Source organism: Choloepus didactylus, chromosome 4, assembly GCF_015220235.1.
Source record: "Choloepus didactylus isolate mChoDid1 chromosome 4, mChoDid1.pri, whole genome shotgun sequence".
Taxonomy (NCBI): Eukaryota; Metazoa; Chordata; class Mammalia; order Pilosa; family Megalonychidae; genus Choloepus; species Choloepus didactylus.
Window position 1 is genome coordinate 105,273,570 of NC_051310.1, and position 24,573 is coordinate 105,298,142.

The 24,573-nt window shown below is 40.7% G+C and overlaps 1 long non-coding RNA gene across 1 annotated transcript in view; it reads left to right on the plus strand.

The window, feature by feature from the left end:
• Positions 1-3,876: 3,876 nt before the first annotated feature.
• Positions 3,877-24,573, plus strand: part of LOC119533512 — a 38,806-nt gene continuing 18,109 nt past the window's right edge. The window contains exon 1 of the long non-coding RNA XR_005216643.1: positions 3,877-3,912. This is a non-coding gene — a long non-coding RNA (uncharacterized LOC119533512). The remainder of the gene's footprint in view (positions 3,913-24,573) is intronic.

Sequence of the window (24,573 nt, forward strand, 5' to 3'; positions counted from 1 at the left end):
TAAGTTACGACTTATTCATACAAGGCTATGCTATGTAGATATTATAAGGAATTAATTAATTACAAGTGCTTGTGTGGAAAGGTCTGCAAAATATATCATCAAGTAGGAAAAAAAACACAAAGAATGTAGAGCACACGCTGTCTTTCTGATTTAGGTCACATGAACCTCCCTCAAAAAATTACTGACCCAACATCACCACTATGGTTGGTCTTATCAAAAAATGGGAGGAAAGAAGGCAAAGTCTTGGCAACAGCGTGTAGAAGAAAATGGCACCTATTAGAATGATGCTTCTTCTACGTTGTCTTGAAACTTCAATGCCAGTAGAAATTCTGCTCTTGACAATAATTTGACACTTCCCGTTATGAATACTGTGTTTCATTGATTCTTAGACACCCATTTTGGTCACATAATAATGACTCTGAAATCAGGACGTGTCTTCAAATCTCTGTCGGCCACGCAGCAGTCGGTGACAGTACTGCCATTGCTTACACATGTCCAACAAAACTTGCAGATGAGGGGCCAGTGGCTTGGGAAAAAACCCCAGGAGATATGAGAGAAGAACTCTCTTAAAGAATGTTGCATCGCCAGGGATGATATTGTATGTGTGTGTGAAGAGGTGGGGAGGGGAGAGAAGCAGTCTTCAACATCTCTAATTCAACAACTGATATAGAAGAGCCAGACTTCGAAAGCAAAGAAGTTTTAAGAATACTGTAATCAATTTATTTTCCTTAAATTTCCCTTTTATGTATGCACAAGAGTAATATATGATAAAAGTCTGTCTAAAGAAGTTTAAAAGAGCTCTTTCAGTAAGTACAAAAAATTCTAAATGATAAAACAGCCTCATATCAGAGCTTAACTGGCATCCTTTATTATTTCTTAGCAAAACATAAAATACTGGTTCTTCTTACAAATGATGGTGTTTTAGATTTGGTGAAATATAGGGCATGTTTCTTATTTAAGAAACAGGACAGCCTGTTGAGGGACTCAGAATACATTGCTCACAGTTCTGGTGGACCCTGCTCTTAATTAAATTGGACAATGTTTCAGGTACCCTTTTACATTTATCAAAGGAAAGGCTTGGACCTGAAAAACAGTGTTTGGGAAAGGATAAGAGAGTATTTAGTGAACGTGAAAGTATTCCTCATTTACCTTTAAATTGTCATTTTTATTATAGCAAGAGTGTGTTAATTATTCACTTGTTAATTCATTTCTTTCTCTGTAGTCTATGTTTGCTGATGTCCTCCCAGCTTGGGGTTAAATATGAGGTCACTTTGACGAGGATTACCTTTATTTTGCTAATTTGCCCTACCCGCCACCGCAGGACCCAGTGGCAAAGTTGCTCCCCAATTAGTGAGCATTTCTGAGATTACCTCATGTATCTCTCATGCATTCCTAGTTAAGTTGTCTGCTGCTGCAAGACTGTTATTTTTTTTCTTCCTCTCTGGTCTGGTCTCCTCCCTTTGGGATGGCATATATCCACCTCGCACTGGCGCTTAGCAGTACTGCTGCTGCTTCCCCTGGCTGCTGCTGCTGACACAGGGGAGACCTTGAAGTGCAACGTTGGGGAGATAACTACCTTTTTGGCTTACACTATCACCATGCTTTTAGTCCGCTTACTGGGTAGGAATGGGCAACTGTCCTAACCTGAGTCAATCAGGGCTCTTCCCTGGAAATTTTGAACACGGGGAGTTCTAGTCTCTAGAGTGGTAAATCTAGTAGATGTGAGCATGGTAGTCACTGGCCGCTAAATTTCTAGCTGTAGAGGGACTGATTTGAGAGAAGAAAGCCAGCTTGCAAAGAGATGGAGAGGCCTGGTAGACTTCTTTCCTAGCTGAAAAACAAATACCATACAATAGGTTGGCTTATACAAGGGGAAATTATTGGCTCAGAGTTTTGAGGCTAGGAGAAGCTCAAATCAAGGCATCAACAAGGCAATGCTTTCTCCCCGAAGACTGGCATTCTGGAGCTGCTGCCTGTGGTCTTGGTCCTTGGCTTTTCCATTACATGACAGTGTACATGGCAACATCTCCTCCATTTTCTTCTGGGTTCCACTGACTTCCAGCTTCTGACTGCTCCTGGTGGCTTCTCTTTTTGTGTCCAATTTCCTTATAAGGACTTTAGCCATATTGGATTAAGACCCATCCTCATTCAGTTTGGGCTCACCTTAGCTAATAACATCTTCAAAGATCTTATATACAAATGAGTTCACACCCACAGGACCAGGGATTGGTAACCTGTATATGCCTTTTGTAGGGGGCATGATTCAATCCCCAACACCTGAATTTCAGTCCCAACTGTACCCCTGCCCTTCCTGTGGTTTGGTTACACAATTCAAATTTGATTAAAATTAATTTAATTTGGGTTCCTATCATTTGTACACCAAGACACACTCACCAACACTGTGACACTCCACTTTCAGTATTTACACCCACCCCTCTTCATACCTGAGTCCATGGTGGGCTTAGATGAGGGATAAACCCAGGTGGCAGGCACTATGCTGTACCATCACTTATCATCTCTGATGACCAAAGCTTTGGTCTAGGGCTAAGCTGGCTTGTGGTTCTTTTCCAGGTTAAGTTCTCTACCAGAAAACTCCTTAGTCTTGTGCCATTAGCTTTGTCAGATATGAAACAGAACAGCTCATGATAAATATGGGGCAAAAACATATCAGTGGTGGGAAGATACACAAACCAGGAAGCTAAGCTGCTACTACCTACCTCCACATGCTGAGACAAGCTCTTGGCCACCAGCCACTGGAGCCTTCTACCCTTGTGCTACACCATCAAGTTTACACCACAGTCTCCTACCATGGCCTCCATCCTTCTAAAGACCACAAAGAAAAGGTCACTCCTGTTCTACTTCACAGCCTACAAAACTTCCTTCCCTATCACTACTGAATTCTGTGGTGCCCAGAACCTTCCAGGAATCACCAGCACCACAGTGACGATGATTCACAGGCTTATGTTCTTCTCATCCCCTAAACTAATAGCCTCTTCAGCCTGCGATACTTCCCTTGCCTCGCATCCCTGTACAACTCTCCTACTCAACCACCAATTCTCCCCTTCCTCCCAAGCCGCTCCTCTTATCCTTCAAAACTCCCATTCCTTAATTACCAAATTCCTCTATATTTTCAACATTTTCAAAGAATGTTTCCTCCATCTTAACTGGTGCCAGGCTTTCCCCCAGGGGCATCACTTCCTCTGATGCCCTCTTTAATGGCGGCTGCTCGTTTTACTTCATGTATTTCAGACTCAGAAAGTGGCATCTCATTCTCCTTGCTCCAAAATGCCACTTCTAGACTATTATCTCCTCATTCTGTTGTGAAATTAAAATGATCATTTCTTAACCCTATCACTTTCTTCTCACCTTGAGGCTGACTTTTACTGGCATCCAAGTTTCTGCCCTTCATTCGCTGGTGACTTTCTCCTCTGGCTCACAGGCTCCTTCTCCATCCTAACTCATGCCATCATCCTGAGGGACTTCATGGTCACTGACTCCCTTGTCTACAAAGCCCTTTCCTCCCACACCACCCAGCCATCTCCTCCCATGTCTCAACTTGTATACTGTCCTTTCCCAGAAATTTCTATACCACTAATTTCAACATCCTGCTATCCAACCACAATGTCTTATCCTTCCATCTTGCTCATCTAATGACTCCTACTATATCTGCCCTTCAACAATATTGGGGCCTCACTGGGGCCACTCCTTTGACCTTTCTGTTTTCTCCTTGTCTATCAGCCACTTCAGCAGCAACAACATTTAGTTTCCATGGAAACTAGTGTCAAAAGAGGCGTCTGTGCTGGAGGTGGTGTGGTACCATATCCAGCAGAGAAGACAACAGAGCTATATTTGGTTTTCCCACATCTTTGGTGCTACTGAGGATCATCTTTCTAGATTTTGCCAATATGAAAGGTAAAATGCTCCTTCACTGATTATTTAATTTGTGTATCTGATTCTTAGTAAGGCTGAACAGATTTGCTATCTTTTGCAAATTGTCTGTTAATGTCCTTTGCTTATATTTATATTTGGGTGCTGATTTTTTCTTATCAGTTCATAAGAACTATTATATATAAAGGCTATTACTTCCTTATAGATTGCAAATACATATTTTTCTTTTAACTTTGATTATGGTATGTTTTTTCCCCCTCTAGGAATTTTTAGTTTTTGATCTCTACCCTAGCAATCTTTTCTTTACGGTTTCTGCCTTTGGTGGCAAGCCTCAGAAGGATTTACCCATCCTTTCTTCAGATATCTTTATGGCTCAAGCTTTTACATTTTAAATTTGTAATCTTACTGAAATTTACTTTGAAATAAACAAGTGTATTGTGGCTCCAGCATCTTATTTTCCAAAATGTCCAGCAAGATGTCTCAACATCATTTATTGAATAGGTCGTCTGATTTCCATTAATTTGCATTCTATTCCATTGATCTGTCTTTATTTATGCCAGAACCACACTGTTTTAATGTCCATAGCTTAATAAAATATTTTAATAGCCCCTAAAATAAGGTTCTCTTATCAGCAAGATATGAATCTCTATTAGGCAAGTCTTTTTCCATGCCTCCCAAGTAAAGTTTTTGTTGCTTTCTTCACAGAAATTAAGTTTATACATTTATTTATGTCTTTTGTGAAGATAATTGTTTTTATCAACTTATTTGATGTTTTCTGCTTGTGTTTTCTAGCTGTTTCCTTTGCCTTTAAAATAATAGCTGTATTTTATTTGCTTGAATTCGCTGTGGTAATTTAGAATTCAGAGATTCTATTTAAAACCAATCTTCTTGTGTCTTTAGGTTTTGAAAAGTAATCCATAAAATTTTATTTCTTTATCAATGGCAAGAACATAAATATCTTCATAAACCTAATGTTATTTTTTTCTGTTTAGCCACGAATGAATGAATGAAATAAATAGATGCAGACTCAGGTTTTGCTAACAGATAAGGTATGCACAGCTAACTTGGTCCTTTTAACTCAAAACATAAAGATTAAGCTAGAAATAAGAGCCTCTAGCAGGCATTTGTTGGTGTATCTTTGCTGGACCCATTTCAACCTGAAGATTTTCTAAACCAGAGAGTCACCTGTGGTTGGCAGTTCTTGTTTAAACAGTGTCCTAGATGAAGGGCACACACCTTCAGCACTCTTCTTGTTTCCACCCCTGCTCATAACGTATAGGGGACTCTATTCAGGGATGTGGTGCTTCTCTGCTTGCTTCCTGCCACCTCCTGTTCTGTTGCATGCTGGGAGTCACTGTCTCCAAATGAATGTGCAGAGGGATACTGATGGGGTGACAGGAGGCTGAGACCAGCTCATTCAGAAGACAGCCCCTACACAGTTAGGGAATGGTGATTTGTTTTCTAGATTGCCCCATCTGCACATGAATAAGGTATAGACACTGAAGAAAGTGAGTAATTATTTGTTTCTCTAGGGCCTTCTTCCCTGTTCTCTTCAGATGGTGGAACATGCAGGAGGCAAAAGAAATAATACACTTCTTAATGCTTCTTCTTTGTTTGCCTGACTGTAGGCCTATATCATTGTCTTCTTTATAGTTTCCAGTGCTGTTGTCAGTTTTGTATGTTGGTGTATCCTTATGGCATTTTAATGGGATGGCAGGAGCAACTGTATCGGGAACAGGGTGTTGGCTGCCATACTAACCTAAAAGCCAGCTATGTATTTTTTTTTCCAAAGTAAATGATGTAACTTAAAACCTACCCAAGTCAGGAAATGCAAACTTTGCAGTTCTTGTGGGAATATTATATCACCATCTTTGTATTCACTTAAGGTATTTCACTTAAGAGGCAGAGTAGTAATCCAAGTACTTTCTATTTCACATGTATTGTGATAGTTATAGGTTAATATTTCATTAGGATTGAATTAAGTATTTACAGATGTGCAAACTGAGGGTGACTATCTTAATACTGTACTGGGGGAGGGGCAAATCCATCCATTATGAAATGATTCACACTAACAATAATGGCATCTCATTATGAGAAAGTGTAGTATTGCATTGGTATATTTCTCCCAATGGGACTTTGGTAACTTTACTTTCTTTAAACAGTCTTGATGGTACCAACAAATATGAAAGATGATTTTTAAAAGCTAGGGGAAAAGATACTGAGACAACAGAGAAAAAAAGGAGAAAATAAAATCTTTCTTAGCCTTTTCTGTTTGTCTGTTTTGGACTGTTGTTTCTTTGCTATGGAATGCAGCCCCTTTATGCTTTGTTTGTTAGCATGGGTTTTTATAACTCTGCATCTATTAACTGTACAAGCCTGAACATGACCAGCACCTTGGTTTCATCTGCTATGAAGTGAGGCAGAGGTACGTGGCGGGAAGGAGGTGGGCTGCGTGACAGCATCAAGATCCGATGTGTTCTTGGCAGGTGTAGCTCTGGGCCCAAGCAGAGAGCTTTAGTGAACTGGGGTGGAGACTGGGGAGCAAGGATAGATTAATCTCTGCTAATAGACTCTGACATAAGAAATCTGTGATCCAGATCCTGCTGGAGTGGTGCTAGGGAACCACAGCTGGGGCCTCGTTTTCACATCCAGACTCCACATTTCAAGAGAGTCACTACACTGATTGCATAAAATGTGCCTGGGAAAGGGCACCCAAGTGGCAGAGATGAAAAAGAAAAAAAGGACACACACACACACACACACACACACACCATGATTGGAATAGAAAAGGTTGAGTAAGAGGCAGCCTATTTTAGAAATAGAGTATTGTATGGCGCTATGGACAAAAAATGTTACCATTTGCCTCTGCAGCTTCAGGGAGCAGGACCCAGAATAATGCCTCCACCTCTGAGAGGCAGGATTTTCTCACAATGTGGGTTGTTTAGCTAGGAAAGAGGTGGTCTCCTGAAGTTGTTGCATTTCTTAGAGTTTAAATGTTAAGTAACAGGCTTGAGAGATCCCAGTCAGGATTCTATTTAGAAGGAACAAGTAACTAGATGACCCCTAATGTTCCTTCTAATGCTAAGATTTCTATTCCAGTTTCCTATTACAGAATGAGATTTATAACAGAAGCATTATAATATTCAAATACATGTAATTGCTTTTATGTACAATCAGAGCATACTGCAACAGAAATGTGATCTGAATCATAAGGGGTCCTCCTCCAAAAGGCTTAGTCTCTGTTCCAGAATTTCAGAGCTAAATTTTGTGGAACCAATCTTTAAACAGTTAAAAATAATTCTAGTTCTTTTTCAATGTATAACAGAAGTTTCAAAATACCTCTCGATTTGGGTTAACTTATGGTTGAGTCTCTTTCCTGTCCTTCCCATTTCTATTTGCTACTAAAGTTTAGCGTTAAGGCTGAGATAAAGAAGAAGGAGGTAACATATAAAGGAAGAGGACAGGTCAGTGCCGACTTCTTCTGGCCCAGGGTACTTACAAGAACGTCCAGGCAGACAGGAAGGGGAAGTAAACGGAGCACCTCGACCTGCCCCCAGCCCACCCCAGCCTGGGCCTAGGAGACTGTAGAAGGAAGAAGGCAGATAAATGCAGGAGAACAGGGAGTGTGCCCAGAACTCTTCATCGAGGGCTCAGCTCAGAGTTAGGAGGAGTGCTAGGTTAAGGGGAATGTTAGGCATTTGGTTTTCTTCATGTTGGGACTCTGGAAGGAGATCCTCTGAAAGGTCATGCTGTCCCAGCCTGTGGGGGACACATCAGAGGGCATCTGGTGGTGCAACATGATTTTTAGAGGGAGAACTGGAGTTTGGTTTTCCTAAGTGGCTGTTGGTTTCAATAGGTAGGACCCAGAACTTTTTGCATGCCCCTACATGGGTGGGTGTACAGAAGATGGCTGAGCTGACAGCTGGTGGGCCTGCAGTGGGGCCTGCGGTGGTGAAGGGTAATGAGACAAACTTGTCCAGGAGTTGGGTGGAAAACAAAGCAGGACTTTGGAGGAGTCTGCAATGGGGCCAGCAATATTCTCTTTGCACATCTGAGTTGGAGTGTGACTAAAGTTATGACTCCATTACAAATATAGAGAGCGCAAAAATTGTGACAGTGACCTTGTGGACAGACACATGTATTTCCAGTGCCTAGGGTGGTGCCTGGAACATAGTATGTGCCGAGTAATTATTTACTAGCCTAATAAATTAACAGCCAATTTCCAGTAATAGGGTGGAAGAACATTTTTACAAACTCAGTCATATTATTGCAGAAATATCAGTCACTTCCTTAGTTCATGCAGGCTCTCTGGGGAATCTATATAACTCAGTCTCAGTCTGAAACAGGACCAACAAGATAAGGCATCTCATCAGGGAGAAATTGAAAAGATGAAATGGAGTAGGAGGGACTAGCATCGGAAAGGACTGTTATAAAGGTCACTGAGAGGAGACGGAAGAAAAAATCAATGCAGAGCTGCAAAAGACAGAAAAAAATTATAACAGCCAAAGTTAATTTAAGGCAATGACAAATGGGGTTGGGTTTGGGTTATGTGTATGAGATAAAGTACAGTCCATTTTATTTTTATGCAGTATCCTTAATATTCCATGTCATAAAGCACTTAACATAAAGCACTCAACAAGAGAATCAATTATAGACTGGAAAAGACATAAAAATAATTAAAAAATTTTTTTTGCATTACATTTTCACACCAATTAATTTCAAAATGAGTTGTTAGTTTGCTGAATTGCATATTTACTATTGAATGCAAATCTCACATTGCATCAGCACAGCCTGATGCACTTATTGAAGAGAATCGAAGCCGCTGGTGATAATGCCTTTGCTGTGCATTTTATGAAAGAATTTCTATAAGGCTGAAGACTTTCCCTTTACCCTAAACATCTTTTTCTTCCTCACACACCTCTTGTGATCCTTTTTATTTTACCATGTATTTATTGACTGTGCAATGTACTTCATGTCTGCCCCAGCTCAGACCCTCAACACCTCTTGCCTAAACCAGGGAGAGGGGTTGCATTTAACGTCCGTGCTGACTCAGATTGACTGGATGCCATATTGAAAAGCATTCTGAGGCATCATCCAAGTACACAGCGAAAGAATGCCAAGATTGACTAGTGATGTCTGCCATGGAGGTGGCATAAGGAGGGCCACCATGTCAACTGGGTATTTGTCATCCCTGGCCCAGATATCTTAGTTACCTTCCTACTATCTCCTTACCTTTAGTCTCTTGTCTATACAATCTTATCTTCCTAAAATGCTTAGGAATATTCACTTTCTTTTTTATATACCTTTGATGGCTCCTTATTTCTTACTTAATAAAATCTAGTCTCCTTAGCATGATGTGCAGGGCCTTCACAGTCAGGCTTTACCATCGCAACATTTCATTCTACTGCAGCCTTATGTGCTTTTCCTATTCACCCCACTTTCCAGCCACACTGGACTACTCAAACAGATTCCAGGAGTTCACCTACATTCATATCTCTTCCTCTGTTTGAAATGCCCTTCCCCCTCCACATCTTTCATGCTTCAGTTCAAATGCCTTTTCATTTGAAAAACCTTCATATTACCCCCAATCAATCAGATTTAATTAATAATTCCTGCAATGTATTATACACACAGATGGAAACCAGTTTGGCTAAACATTCTGAACAAGAAGTTGCTCACCAGGTTTTACAAACCCTGAGCCCCAGAATCTTGTTTATTATAGCCAGGTAGTGGGCTCCTATCCAGAAATATATATCAGGATTCCTGGAAGGACTCTATGAAAGAAACAAAAGCGTTAATTGAGAATCAGTGAGCCCATATTCTGGAATGAGACAGTATACCATTATTTTTTAAGCCTAAACATATTCAGTGGGTTTTGATATTCAGTAGTTCCTCATCAAAAAACAAACAAAAACAACAAAAAAACTAGTGTAAATCTTACTCAGATTACATTCTGAGCCAATGACAATTAATGTAAAGGAGATAAAATTGTCTGTTAAAATACTCACAGACTTTTTAAAAAAATGATATTATGTAGTCTATCTATTTGAGACATTTTTATAACAACGTCATCCTGAATCAAAATAGAAAATACAAAGATAGGAAAAGATGTACTAAGCATGTACAAACAAACAAAAAACAGGGATTGAGATATTATTACCAAAGTTTAATTAAAAGCAAAAAACACTAAACAGAAAAGACCTCATCCTTAATGAAATACAACACTAATGAATCTTTTTGCACTAATCAAGAGAGCAAAATTAAGGAAAAATGATTAGAAATACAAAAATATGTAGAATCACAGTTGTTTGTGACTGTAACACATCTCTCCCCAGTCTTTATACATCAAATAGGCAAACAAGAACAAGTATTTACAGTAATGATGGCAAATATATGGTACACCTGATCAGGTATTCTTTTAATTTCTTTAGTAAACTGTTATCATTTTCTTCATATACATCTTGCATGTTTTTGAAATTTAATTTCTAGGTATTTTATAATGCCCTTATGATGGGCTTGCTGGTTGAAGTATATATTTATTGAAAATTTTGAAAAATTTTGTTACACCATCTTCTATAGATTTTCTAGCTCTCCTTGAATTTTCTAGGTTTAAGTTTCCTAATTATTCTTGTTGATTTTTGCAATTCTTCCATGTATTAAAAATACCCATTTTATCTGGGTGTTTCCATCATCAATTCTGTTTTCAGCAATGCTCATTCTACTTTTCATTGCCTCTGTTGAGTTGTTTTTAAAATTTTGGCAATGATGCTTTTAATTTTTTTTCCTTGTTCTCAAATAGCTCCTTTTAGAAAATTCCAATCTACTCTTTTTCAATCAATAGCTCTTGAATCTTATTTGAATATTAATTAAAATGTTTAAAAAGTGTTATCCTTGTTCTTAAATTGAGTCTTTCTACAAAGACCATTTGCCACTGTTGCATTTTTGAGCTTTTGTTTCCCTTCTATATCCAGCAGCTAATTTTTTCAGTTGTCCACTCATCTTTTTTGATGAATGACTAGATTAAAGAGTATGGTAGCTGATGTGGTTGCTTTTCAATTTATGAAGGTCTGGCTTCGGCGTTCCAACAGATTTGTCCAGGGTTTAGTAAGTCACCAGTAGAGACTCTTCTATGCCAAGAAAGAAATAGCTAGCATTGCTCCTTAATGTAGTGACAATGACTGTGCAAAGGCTTTGCCCCCGACTGGTGAGCAAGTGGTATGGGTCTATTCCTGAGGGCCCAGCAGACCTCCTCAGGCTGAGAAGGGTGGTTCACGGGTCTAGGCTATGCTAGTGAGAAGTACCTGGGTAATTCTCATGAGGCCCAGTCTTCTCCACTGAACACCACGGTACCTGCTAAACATCGTCACTTCAATATCTAAGAGACATCTCAATCTTAGATTTTCAAACCCAAATTCCCGTTTGTCCCAAATCTGTTCTTCTGGCAGTCTTCCCCAATTTCAGTAAATGGCAATTCCATCCTTCCAATTGCTCAAGCCAAAAACCTTAGAGTTTTCCTTGACTCCCTTCTTTTTTCTACACCTCACATCCATGCCTTTAGCAAATTCTGTAGATTCTACCTTCAAAATACAAGCCAAATCTGATCACTTTGCATCACTTCTTCAGCTGCCACCCTGGTCCAAGCCATCAATACCTTTTTAGATAATCTCTTGTCCTCCCTAGAACAGCCAGAATGGTTCCTTTAAATTCAAAGGTGATGTCACTCCTCTGCTCAAAGCCCTTCCACAGCTTTCTCATCTACTCAGAACAAAAGCCAAGACCTGACTGTGTCCTGCTAGATCCTACATAATCTGGCCCCTGCTTACCTCTCTCACTTTATCTCCTTTCACTTTCTCCTTGTCTCACTTTGTTTCAGACACATGGATCCTTGTGCTGCTTCTAAAATGAGATGGGCATGCCCTGCCTTTGGGCCTCTGCCCTAGCTGTTCCCTGGCGGGGACACTGTTACACAGCATGGCTCCCTCCCTCACTTCCTTCAGGTTTCAGCACAAGAGTCACCTCATCAAGGGAGACCTCTGATTCCCCTCATTGAAATAGCGATTCCTCAACCTCCTCCTTCCCTCTCACCATCTCATCCTCCTTGCTCTGCTCTATTTTGCTTTATAGCCCTGATCACCATCTGATTTAATACAGAGTGGCATTTTCTTTCTGTTTCCTGTCTGAATCCTGTGGCTCCTCCTTCCCCCAGAATGTAATTTCTTAAGTCCCACTCAGGAACCTCTTATGGAGGGGGGTTCTTTGTCGAGAATCTAGAACAGTGCCTGGCATGTGACAGAAGTATAATACATAGGTGTTGAGTGAATTGAATAACTGAGACAGTTGCCCAACCACCTTTAGTTAACCCTTAGAACCCACTTTTATTCCAGGAAGGGTCCATAAAGGCAAGGGAGAGTTAAAGATGGTTGGTCTCACTGGCCTGGACAGACCCCCCTGGGAGGGACCCTGGCATTGCAGGCCACCTCAGTTAGGGAAACGGACATTGTGGGTCCAGGACTTATATATGCTACCTCTACTCTTGCCTCTCTCAGCCTTTCTTGTGTTCACTTCCTTTCCTTTCCTCTCACTATAGTCATCATCATCAGGAAGCCTTTATGAAGGCTTTACGAAGCACTTCTAGTTCTAGGGCATCTGCCATGAGCAGCTGTGGGGATCCAGGGTGCAAGCTGCCTGATATTTTTAGCCAAAGAGAATGTTTAGTAATGAGCTCATACACATGAACTAGAACAGAATAGGGTCAACCCACCTGCCCCTGCTACTGCTATGTAACTGATGCCTCCAGGTGCTGTTAGCAGGCTTGACTCAATTAGTCCTTGTAATTGAAGTCCAAATGTAATGAAGAGGCTAAGAGCATGGGCTTTGACATATCTGAGTTCAATCTCTGCCACTCAGTAGCTCTGTGGCCTTGGGAAAGTCACTTAAGCTATCTAAGCCTCAATTTCCTTATCCATGAAATGAAAATAGTAATAGTACTTATTTCAGAGAGCTTCTGTTAGTTAAATGAGAGCTCAGGACAAACACTTACCATATTAGTATTTGCCCATGGCAAGGACTCAATGAGTAATAGATGCTGTATGATGATGGTTTTTCCACCCAAATTACATTATGAGGGATTCTCCACAAGAGGAAAATCACTTAACTCACATCCTGCCCTCAAATGCTTAATATAGACCATTTTGACTCTGAATTTTCAGTGACTGTGCTGTGTTCTTGAAGTTGCTGAGTGTCTAAAATGTAGGAGAGCCAGTGAGACAGAGCCTGAGGGATTAAGAAACAAAGTAAATGTTTACCTGCATTTTATGTGCTTGGTCTGTTAAATAGCTCTGTTTTCATTGACTCAGTCCTAATTGATCAGCGATTCACAGGAGACCTTAACTATGCAATTGTACAGAAATAAAGTTGATTTAGCTGTATTTTGTTTTAAACTCCTTTGGTATTTTTGACTTTTAGAGTGTACTTTGCCATTATTAACAACTGCACAATAATGTGCCTTGCTCACATATGGGTTTCTGATCGTTTGGCTTCTACTGAGAGGACTATGGCCAGGCGTGGGTTTATGGACTAGCTGCTGTAGGAAGTTTGTTTCTTTTTTGTTTGGTGTATGTGTAGTTTTTGTATTTATACTAAACTGGAATCCTCTTGAGATCAGAGCGAAGGCTTCAGTTTCTTTTGATCTCCTCCACAAAACGTGGTCTGCACAATGGGCACTCTTGAAAATGGGTAGGTGGTTGAATGACTGAACTCTTAGGGAGACTGGATCCCTGACTCAGTTTGCTTTTTGGAATCACAAATGGCCTCCCTCTTCAATCCCTGAAAATTTATTCCTTGACATTCTTAGCTTCCATGTGGATCACATATATTTCAATATAAACATAAAATCATAGACATACTAGATGAAAACATGGACAAATTCTTTTTAAACACTGGAGTAGGAAAAGTCTTTCTAACTACGACTCAAAATCCACAAGCCATAAATGAAAGCCATGATTAATTCATTTATACAAAAAAGTCAAAGGAAAAATGAAAAAATGGGGAAAAACTGAATTCATTCAGAAAGAGGACTGATCTCCTAATTATATAAAGAACTCTAAAAATTAATAAGATAAAGACCAATGACTCAATAGAAAATCAGGCAAAGGACATGAGGGCATGGACCACTTAAGAGAAAAAATGCAAATCGTTCTTAAATATGAAAAGATCCTCATTCTAACTCTGAAATGCTATTTGAATGATACATAGGTACCATTTCCACATACTTGATTGTCAAAAAACCCTAAAGTCCAAAACTGTCTGTAGGTGAGGCTATGGGAAAACAGGACTCTCACACATTGCTTGGTGGAAGTCCACAATGCTACAACTCCTATGGAGGGCAATTTGACAGTATCTATTAAAATTACAAATGCACTGACCTTCTTATTCAATAAGCCCACCTCTGGGAATCTATCCTACAGATCCACCTAAACATGTACAAATTGACATTTGCCCAAGTTAAGTCATTGAATCATTGTCTGAACTGACAAAGATCGGCAACAATCCAAGGGTCCATTGATTGGGGTTTGATTAAACTAGGGTAAATACACACAATGGAATAGTATGAATTTGTAAAAGAGAGGAAAAATGCATAAGGACCCATCTATATGTTGATTTATTAAAATATACAGGATATATTGCTACATGGGAAAAGCAAAGTGCAGAGCAGGGTATATTGTTCCCTTTTGTCTAATAAAGGTAGAAAATGGAAATATCTACTCCTGTTTGCATAAAGAAACTGGAGGGAAAGGTAAAAGAGTAAAAATGATTACGTCTTGGGAGAAGGGAGTGGAGAACAAGGTGGACAAGGGGTGGAAGAGAGATCTTTCACTCTATACTGCTTTGATTTTTAACCTTGAGCATGTATTAGCTAATAAAAAAAAAAGAACTCAAAGGACACAATTGCCTATATATTTATATTTTATGTTTGTTGGCTGCTTTCCTCAATACTGCGTGCTGATCCTAGCCTTGGACAACAGCAGCTGACCTAGCTCAGATCTATCTTCAAAACAATGAACTGATCCAAAGTTATTGGCTGTGAAAATTAGAGCAAGATCTATTGTATTTGTTCCAGGAGTGTAGGAAGTGGAGGCTAAGCAGGACAATTTCTTTAAGATTTTGGAAGATCCTTGGACCTGAGGATTATTAGGTAAAACAATGACAACAATCCAGTTTAAAGTTATAAGTGTCCTGGCCCAAGAGAAATGCAGTTTTCAAGACTATTCTAGAAGTGAGATGCAGTCCAAGACAACTCAGGCCTCTACTGTCAGTTCTGTGGCATCGGGAGCCCTCTGGTAACTAAGCCCACTGGGTGGCTGACCCATCTTACAACAGGGAAGAACTAGTTCTCAGAACTGGAGGCCTGGCCAGGGAAGAGGAGGGTCAGTTTACACCTTTAGCTTCCATCAGTCCTTGAAAGACAAAGGAGGAAGTAAAAATTGAAAAAAAAAAGGGTATCAGGGGCACTGAACAAAAGAGTAAGTGACTTGAATCAAGAATCTTAAGTTAGGGATGAAAGGAAGGAGAAGGGTCCTAACATTTTTTGAATGCCTATTGTTTGCCAGTATTTTGTTATTTAATCCTCCCGGCAGTACCACGAGGTAGTTTTTATTATACACATTTTAAAGATGAGGAAACTGAGGCTCAAATAGGTTAACTAAACCAGGCTTGGAAAAGTACTATGATGAAGTCAGATCTCTTGGATGACATGGTCCATGCTTTTTGAACTGTAACTTTCAAGTTCATATTTAGCAAGGGAATCTTTTAGTCATTGTCATCCTTTTCCAAGGAGCTCTTACTTCTCTGGGTGTCCTCAGCCCCAGCTTCCACCAATAGCCTTGACACCTTCTAAGCCCTGCCCTTTGGCTGGCAGACCCCTGTGGGTCACAGGTTCTTTTGCATTTTTCCTGCTAGTCCTTGATCTCTGCCTTGACCCAGGCCTTGCCTCTAGTAAGTGTTACAACTCTTGTAGATGACCATGTTGTCTCAGGGCTTTTGCTTGTTTTTAGAACTTTTTCCCTTGAGGAAATTCCTCTGGGACTGCTTCCCATTGCAGGTAGCGTCTAGGTACCCCTGCTCTCTCCACCCCCTACTCTTCTCTTGCCTCCTGTTTCGGGAAACTCTGATGTGTTTGGAAGAAGCCTGTACCCCCTCTTTGATTTGAGAGGCTTTATTTTGGGGTAAAGGGTCTTTCTGACTTCATGTCGTCTTTACTGGATCATGTGTCTTCGTGGCAACCCTTGAGGCACGGGTTGTCTGACCAGATTTGCCTCTAGACCTCTGGAATTTGTGTATTCAGATAAGCCAGCAGCCATATTAATCTGGCCCTTTACAGTGGTGGCTAATTTAAGCATTCCCTCCAGGCCCAGCACTTCCCAGCTACCCACTGAAACAGCACATCCTTCTCTTATTTTCAGCCTACACCCTCCTCCTTGCCCGCCCAGCTCTCCTTTCATATGCCACCTCTTCTAGAATTAATGAAATCTCTAATGCACTTAATCACTTAAATACCAGTTTTGTGGTGCCACCCATCCGACTGAGGTATAAACATACATGCGTATACATGTGCAAAGCACACCCCATGCTGGTGTTTACCCCTGAATTAATATGTTACCATCCTGAGGCGTTTCCCCACTGCCTCTCTCAGTGACAGCCCAGTGACCATTTGTCTCAAACAGGGCCATCTCTGTGAAGTTAACTTCCAACACTGTGAACATTTTGATTTGTAAGCCATAAAGAGACACCTACAAGTCCTGACTCTTCATAGATAAATTTAACACATACATATGTATCATTCTCGGGTGCCTCAGATTAGAGGCTTTTGGAAGAGCTCAGGGTTCATTTATATTCTCACCATGGCTGGAAGCCGCATAAACAGTTCCTTTTTTTATTGATGAGCCGAGAGAACCCGCAGGCCTATGAATTCTGTCTCCTGCTGGTCACCCCTTCGGCCAGCCCCTTTCGGGAGCCATGAAAGCTATTTCCCGTCTTGGAATAGCTAAGAGGCCCGTGTAGAAGCATCTCAAAGAGATGCCACTGGCAGTTGCAGTCCCTGCTTGAACTCTGGGAAACAAACCGCCCACTTTTCCCACTGTTGCAATTTACTACAAGTCTTAGCAGGAACAGTCCTGTTTCAGACTGGCACCAGATGTCTGGGGTGTTGAACAATTTATAATTGGTACTTGAAAGAGCCACAAGCGCTTCGTGGAAAAAAACAAAAAAAGGTTGAAAGACTTTCTTGCAAACGTTGTTACTTACACATGCCAGGTAATTTATTACTTAGTCCTCGTGCCTGGATGGTTGCTGGATGGTTCTGTGTACGAGTACTCAGTTTCTCTGGAGGACATTGGTGCCTCTTGGCAGCCTGATATCACAGCAGCTTTTTATGGCTTTGATTCCTTTTGCTCTGGAAACTGCCGAGCAATGCCTGGAGATTCAGGTGGGACGGTTCAGCAGGTACAAATTAATTCTGCCGGCCATGAGCTCACATTCCTTTTTGCATACAAACATCTCCTAAGATTTAAAAATGTTGAAGTAAGAAATGTAAGTCAAGAGATTTCTATATTCCTCATTAAAAATCTTTCAGTAAAGCAAATGTATGCTTCAGAAAAAAAAAATGCTCACATGTATGTCCATCACTATATTTTAAAATTCTAAGCCTTCCATTTTTAAATAGTTTGTTAAAGAAACATTTTTTACATTATAGAATTTTAGAAGGTATCTCTGTACAATTTTTGAAAAACCAGAAGTATAAAAAGAAGGGGAAAAGGTCCCAATCATCATTCACCATCCAAATCAAGAGCTGTAACATTTTGGTCTATTTTTTCCAGGCTTTTAAAGCTTTGGGTTTTAAGATTGTGCCCTCTCTCTCTCTCTCTCTTTTTTTTTTTTTAAACTGATTCCTTTGCCATATTGCCTCAACAAATACAAAGCAAACCTTACAAGACAACCCAAAGGGGTGTGTCAAAGGAAAATGGCACTTTCTTCATTCACCACTGGATCATGTGGTCAGGCCTGGGGCCCTCTTTCTCTCCTCAGCCCTTTCCAGAGATGGGGATAATTCTTCCCACAGTTCAGGAAGAAACCTTTCTCCTCTTCTGTGGAGATCTGTGAATTAGGGGTTAGGGGAGTGGATCCCAGTTGCTCCTAATGTAATTCTCTGGTGATTGGCACACAGGCTCCACCCTCCCCTCCTTAGAACGTGCCTTATCAAACACTCTTAGTCTGTCCTCCAAACTCAGTTCCTGGGGGTTAGCAGCTTCCTTCCCAGGGAGACAGATGTCCCCTTTGCAGCACCCTTCAGTGAGCAGGATGCCCAGAGAAAGGGGATCGGCCATATAGCCCACTGCTAGGATATTCTTCTGGGGTCAGTTCTATTTCACAAGGTGCTAGACTGAAACTTGACAAGATTAATAGGTGTTTTAAAGAAATCTAAACACAGGCTGGAGGAGTGCCACAAGAGTCACGAGTGCATGAACACACACACACACACAAACTTTTCTCCTTTCCCCCTGTCCCTCTGTGACATCGGACTCTGGGAGAACTTCCACTCATTTTTGCCCCAAGTTGGATGGGGTTGCCATAGGAATATGGGTTCTGGGCATGTGTGCTGGATCAGCTTCATAATCTGTATGGCCCAGTATAAAATGAAAACGTAGGACCCTTGTTCGAAAATTATTAAGAACTTCAAGGTGGTGACAGCAGAGCATTAAACCAAGCACAGGACCCTTGGGAGTGTGGGCCCCCGCCCAGGTTGCCCACGAAGCTGACCGTGCATGTATGGGTCATACCCTCATAAACATGTCCATGTACCTTTTCAGGTTTTAGGGATCTGCATTGCATGTAGACAGCTCTGCTTCACTTTCTTTAAATCAGGGGAGTAGAGATGGCTTGTAGTGGAAAAGGCCAAAGAGCAACTCATAGAACCCTGCCTCTAACAAACTCAGTTATTAAAGATTAAGTCAGGGTCTGGAACCAAACTAGCAAGTGACCAGGATAGGGAAAATATTGATGAATGGTATGTTGTTAGGTAAAGAAAAGATGAATAGCTTTATTTCTTCTTATTATTTTCTCAATTACACTTTTCCTGTAACTTACACATTTTATATCAAGAGACCTTTATTCCTTGAGCTCCTTGGGGGTAGGGTCCATTTTGGTTTCACTTCTGATCCTCCAAGCTACTTAGCGCAGTGCTTGGCACTCAACTGACACTATTGAATGAACAAATTCAGGAAATGCCAGAATGTCAGGTTTGGGAGAAAGAAGGCATGAATGAAGAGCTAACACTTTCCTTTCTTTCTTTCCTCCTCTCTTTCTTTCCTTCCTTCCTTTACAAAGCAAAACAAAAAGATGTTAAAATGCAGAAAATGTTTTTTCCTTCTGCCCAAGCAGAGGAAAGAGAGAGACACAATTGAACCACGTTCAAGCTTCAGTGGAGAAGAGTAAACAAGGGAGAGATTATCCATAATTATAGACAATCATGTTTCAGGGGATAAACAGCAATCAAAAGCAAGGAGGTGCTGAAGCTTGGCCCGTTTCTAGTTTCAGCCCAGGAATGAGCAGTAGGAGGAAAGCACTGGAGAGGGAACACTCTCTTTGAGAACTGTTTCTAGTTAGTTAGGGGACAGCCTGTTGAGCTGTTTTCTGTTGTTTGATTTTATTTTATTTTTCTGCCCAGGGGTGGGATGGGCAATTATGGAGGTGATTTGGCCTCAAATTGATTTTTTTTTTTTTTGCATAAGGCATTACCACACAATAAAAATAAAAAATAACTCAACTCTCCAAAGGAATACTGGCGCCAAAGCCAAATTATTTGAATTGCTCATCCAGTACAAAGAGAAAGTGGAATTTCTGAACCAAAGTCTCTCCATTCCTTTAATACATCATGGCATTGCCCATTGAAATGTACCATTTGCCAAAACAAACACACACTTTGATTTCCTAAGAGCCAAAATGAGAGTCTGAGGGGATTTTAAAAACCGAGGCCTGAAAAACATATTTTTTTGGGAAAAAAATGACCTTTCTTTGGACACATTTTGTGATCACATTATCCAAATAACTACACCCAGATCTCTGCTGGGCTTTATCTACAGAGGCTTGACTGTGTTTTTTAAGAGTTTAGGCAAACCAGTGGTATTATGACTTAATTGTTTGCTATACAGACCAACTTGGGAATCCAGAAAGCAAAAACTTGAGCACTCTGTGCCATCGGGTGGCTATAGTACAGGTCTGGGAAGGAACAGCGTCCATGCCCTACTCAAAATCTGCCCTGCATACCCCTGAGCATCATCAGGGTAATCTTTGCCCCCATGCTTAAATTAAGTGTATTTCACACATAATTATAGGGTTCTGTGAAACTTCCAAGATGGTATCCACCTGAATTAATCATGTTAAGCTTCTACGCAGGTAATTAACCAGGTAGAAATAGCTGGGGGCATCAAAATAACCAGAACGGCTTCAGTGTTGGAACATTGAACATTCTCAGAAGCCAAGTGAGGGTGAGGCACCAGAGACAGTAGTTCTTAAACTCCAGTGTATACAAGCATCATCTGGCAAGCTTGTTAAAAATGTAGACTTCGGGGTACGCCCTCTGAGGGTCTGAACTGGTTAGCTAGGGTAGGGTCTACAAATCTGCAAGTAATAAAGCACAGCCAGGTGATTCTGAAGATGGTCAAAGGTTCACGTTTAGAGAAGCATACTTTGGATTTCCAAACATGAACGAGCATCAGAATCACCAGAGGGATTGTTAAAACACAAGTGCTGGGCCCCACCCCCAGGGTTTCTGATTCATGAGGTCTGGGGTCAGTCAGGAGAACCTGCATTGCTAACAAGTTCCCTGGGCATTGCACTTTGAGACCCATTGCTTTAGACTTCAATTTTCAAAGCGTGGCCTGTAAACCAGTGGCATTAGCATCACATGGACGCTTGTCAGAGACGCAGAGGCTTACGCTCCATTCCACACTTCATGAATCAGAATCTGCATTTAACTAAGATCTCCAGGTGATTCTCATGCACAGGAAAACTGAAGTGCTGATTTAGATTATAACAGGAGTTTGCAACCTTAAGTACACTTTGGGATCACCTGGGGAGCTTTAGAAAGTACTGATACCTAGGACCCAGCTCCAGAGATTCCGATTTCATGGCTCTGGGTGCAGTCAGGTGAATTACTGCTTTAGATGATGCTGGATAAGTACTTGTTGGGTTGATGGAAATTTCCAGCAATGATGGGGCATTGTCTTCACTTAAGCGGGAGTCTTCTTCCTGTTGAGTTGCACTTATGGAAAGGATGCCCCTGCCACACCAAGCATTCAAACCCCTGACACCACAAGCTAAGGGAGAAGAAAAGTCACTCAAAATGCCAGCACTCTAGCACACACAGACAACAAAACAGAAAAAAGATCATTATAAGAAAAAAAAAAAAACCCTTCTAATTAGTATTCTCAGAGAGAACTGAAAGGGCACTGCAGTGATAAAACAGAAAAAGAAAACTGTCATGAAAAAGGAGCAATCTGAGAAAAACGAGTTCTTAGAGATGAAAAATAATGTTAAACTAAAAGGCTCAATAGAGCAATAAATAGCAGAATGGATATTATAGAACACAGAAGTCGTGAATTATGAAACTGCTTTCTAATTGCCCAATAGATGAATGAAAGTCTCCTGTCACCTGGAGGACTTATTAAAAATAGTTTCTGGACTCTACCCTAGTCTTACAGAATCAGAATGATCAGGGTGCAGGCAAGGAATCCAAATCTTTTTCCTGGAGGTGATTTTGATGGGTTATCAAACTTTGAAACCACTCAGTTAGAAGACAGACTAAGGGATTCTCCCAAAACAGAGGGAAATTTTGAGAAACAATGACAGCAAAAAATAAGGAGGCTGGAAAGGGCCATGAGGTTGCAAAACTCTGTTGGTCTGGGGTTGGGGATGGAGGTGGGTTGCTGGTGCACATTTCATATGTGTTCTATGTGAATTGTGGCTTCCAGATTGTACAATGCTATGGCCTCATGTAGAGGACAAATCCAGGGATTACATTCTACGTAGCAGAAGTTTCAGAAGTAGATAAATGAGGAGGTGCAGATGAAATAATCAAGCATTTGGGCCTGTGTGGGCTCGGAGCTCTCTTAAGGACTCCAGTGATCTAACTAAGACCCACCCTGACTGGGCAAGGTCACATCTCCACGGAAATATTCAATCAAAAAATCCCCTCCCCACAAGATTGTATTAAAAGATCATGGCTCTTCTGGGGTCCATAACAGCTTCAAACCAGCACAAAGGGTGAGGATTGTGCCTGCAGATTCTAGGCCGAGCCAAGGATTGTTCATGTACGAGGACAAGAGAAAAGCATACTCAGACATGAGAGGGCTTGGAAGGGTGCCACACACATAACCTTTCAGAAAAATTCCTCAAAAAGAATTCCAATAACATTTTTTAAAATGAATGAAAATACAGGAATCAAGAAAGGGAAAGGAGTAGAAAAAACTGAAAAACAGTTAAATCTAAATGCTAATACAGTGGTTATAAATTATTATGCAACTGTTTCTAGAAGTTTCTTTAAAGAGACAGATATATGATATAAAACATAATCTGTTGTATTCTAGAATTCCTAAACAAGATAGGGAGGTAATAGGACAGGTAAGAAGTAGTAACCGCCAACAGTCTTTTCTTGTTCATCAGTGAGTTCCTAGAGAAACGTGCTCAAATATTTTATTACAAATTAGAAGATAAAGGTAACCATAAATAGATCAGAAGTAGGATATGTAGTTTTCAAATCCTAAAAGAAGAAAGGAAAAGAGAAGGAAACAAAGCCAATATGGGGTCAGAGGCAACAGAAAAGTAGGAAAGAAAACAAAACAAGAAAAGATACATTAAGTAAGAAAATACCTCCCCTAAAAGGCACAAGAGGGTGAAATCCCTTTGTTAAAATATAAGGATTCAGAATAGGATTATTTTTTAAGGCAAAATGAGCTATAAACTACATTCTAGAGCTCTATCTAAAAGGAAATGACACCATCAGGTTGAAAATATAAGAATGGATAGATATATTCCAGGTTAAAGCAAGCAACAAAAATTGCGTCCCAAAATTAATTTCAGAAAAAGAAGAATTTGGAGCTAAAAGAATAAGACAATTCGAGGGCAGACACTGTTGGTTAGCTAATGTAATACCTGTTTTCCTTTTCCCTCTTCAAATACAGAGTCTGGAAAAGCTAAATATTCAATTCACCTCCCTAACCTCTTATAGCTCTGGATGGCCACAAGAACAGGGTTCTCAGATTTCGGAAACAAAAACACAGGCCACCAGTTAAATTTGTATTTCAAATAAACAACACATAATTTTTAAATGTAGGTATATCCTAGGCAATATTTGGTATATTCTTATAATTTAAAAAGTATTTGTTGTTTATCTGAAATTCCAATTTAACCAGGATCTTGTGTATTATTTGGCAACCCTATAAGTGGCCAGCTCTGCCCAATGAGACATAAGTGGAAATGGTGGTGGTCCGGTTTGCCAATGCTGCCAGATTGCAAAACACCAGAAATGGGCTGGCTTTTATTAAGAGGGTTTATCTGGTTACACAGTTACAGTTTTAAAGCCATAAAGCATCCAAGGCAACGCATCAACAATCAGGTACCTTCACTGAAGGATGGACAATGGTGTCCGGAAAATCTATGCCAGCTGGGAAAGCACGTGGCTGGTGGCCACTCCAAGTTCTGGTTTCAAAATGGCTTTCTCCCAGGACGTTCCTCTCTAGGCCACAGCTTCTCCTCAAAATGTCACTCACAGTTGCTCTTGGGGCGTTTGTCCTCTCATAGCTTTTCCGGAGCAAAAGTCTGCTTTCTATGGCTGTCTACAAACTGTCTCTCATCTGCAGTTCCTCTCTCAGCTCCGGTGCATTCTTCAAAGTGTCCCTCTTGGCTGTAGCAAGCTCACTCCTTCTGTCTGAGCTTTTCTAGGGCTCCAGTGAACTAATCAAGGCCCACGCTGAATGGGCGGGGCCACACCTCCATGGAAATAATCTAATCAGAGTTATCACCTACAATTGGGTGGGTCACATCTCCATGGAAACAATCAAAGAATTACAATCTAATCAACACTAATACATCTGCCCAAACAAGACTGCACCAAAGGACATGGCTTTTTCTGGGGGACACAATACATGCAAATTGGCAAAGGTGGCTTCTGTTTAAGCCAGTGTTTTAACTTGGACTTTTGTTTTGGGGGGGACAACATACATCCTAACTCATGTACCATCTCCCCAGCCTCAGGGAAGGTAGGCATAGATCTAAGTCAAGCCAGTCAGTCATTTGGGGAGCTTTTTTTTCACCAGAGTAATTTGGACAGACCCACTCTTTTCTACTCTGGTTGTGTATTGGTCAGCTACATGTAACAGAAAACTTAATTAACAGTGGCTTAAACATGTTCTTTCATGTAAAAGAAGTTCTAAATAAGCAGTCCAGAATGGATACAGCAGCTCCACATCAATGACCCATGATCCTCCTGTTTTTCTGCTCTGATTCTTAACATGTAGCTTCCCTCCTTAAAGGTATCCTCTGGCCACAAGATGGCTGCTGTAGCTCCAGTCATCATATCCCATGGACCAGGCAGGAAAAAGGAGGAAAAGGGAAAGGGCAGAAGGGTACATG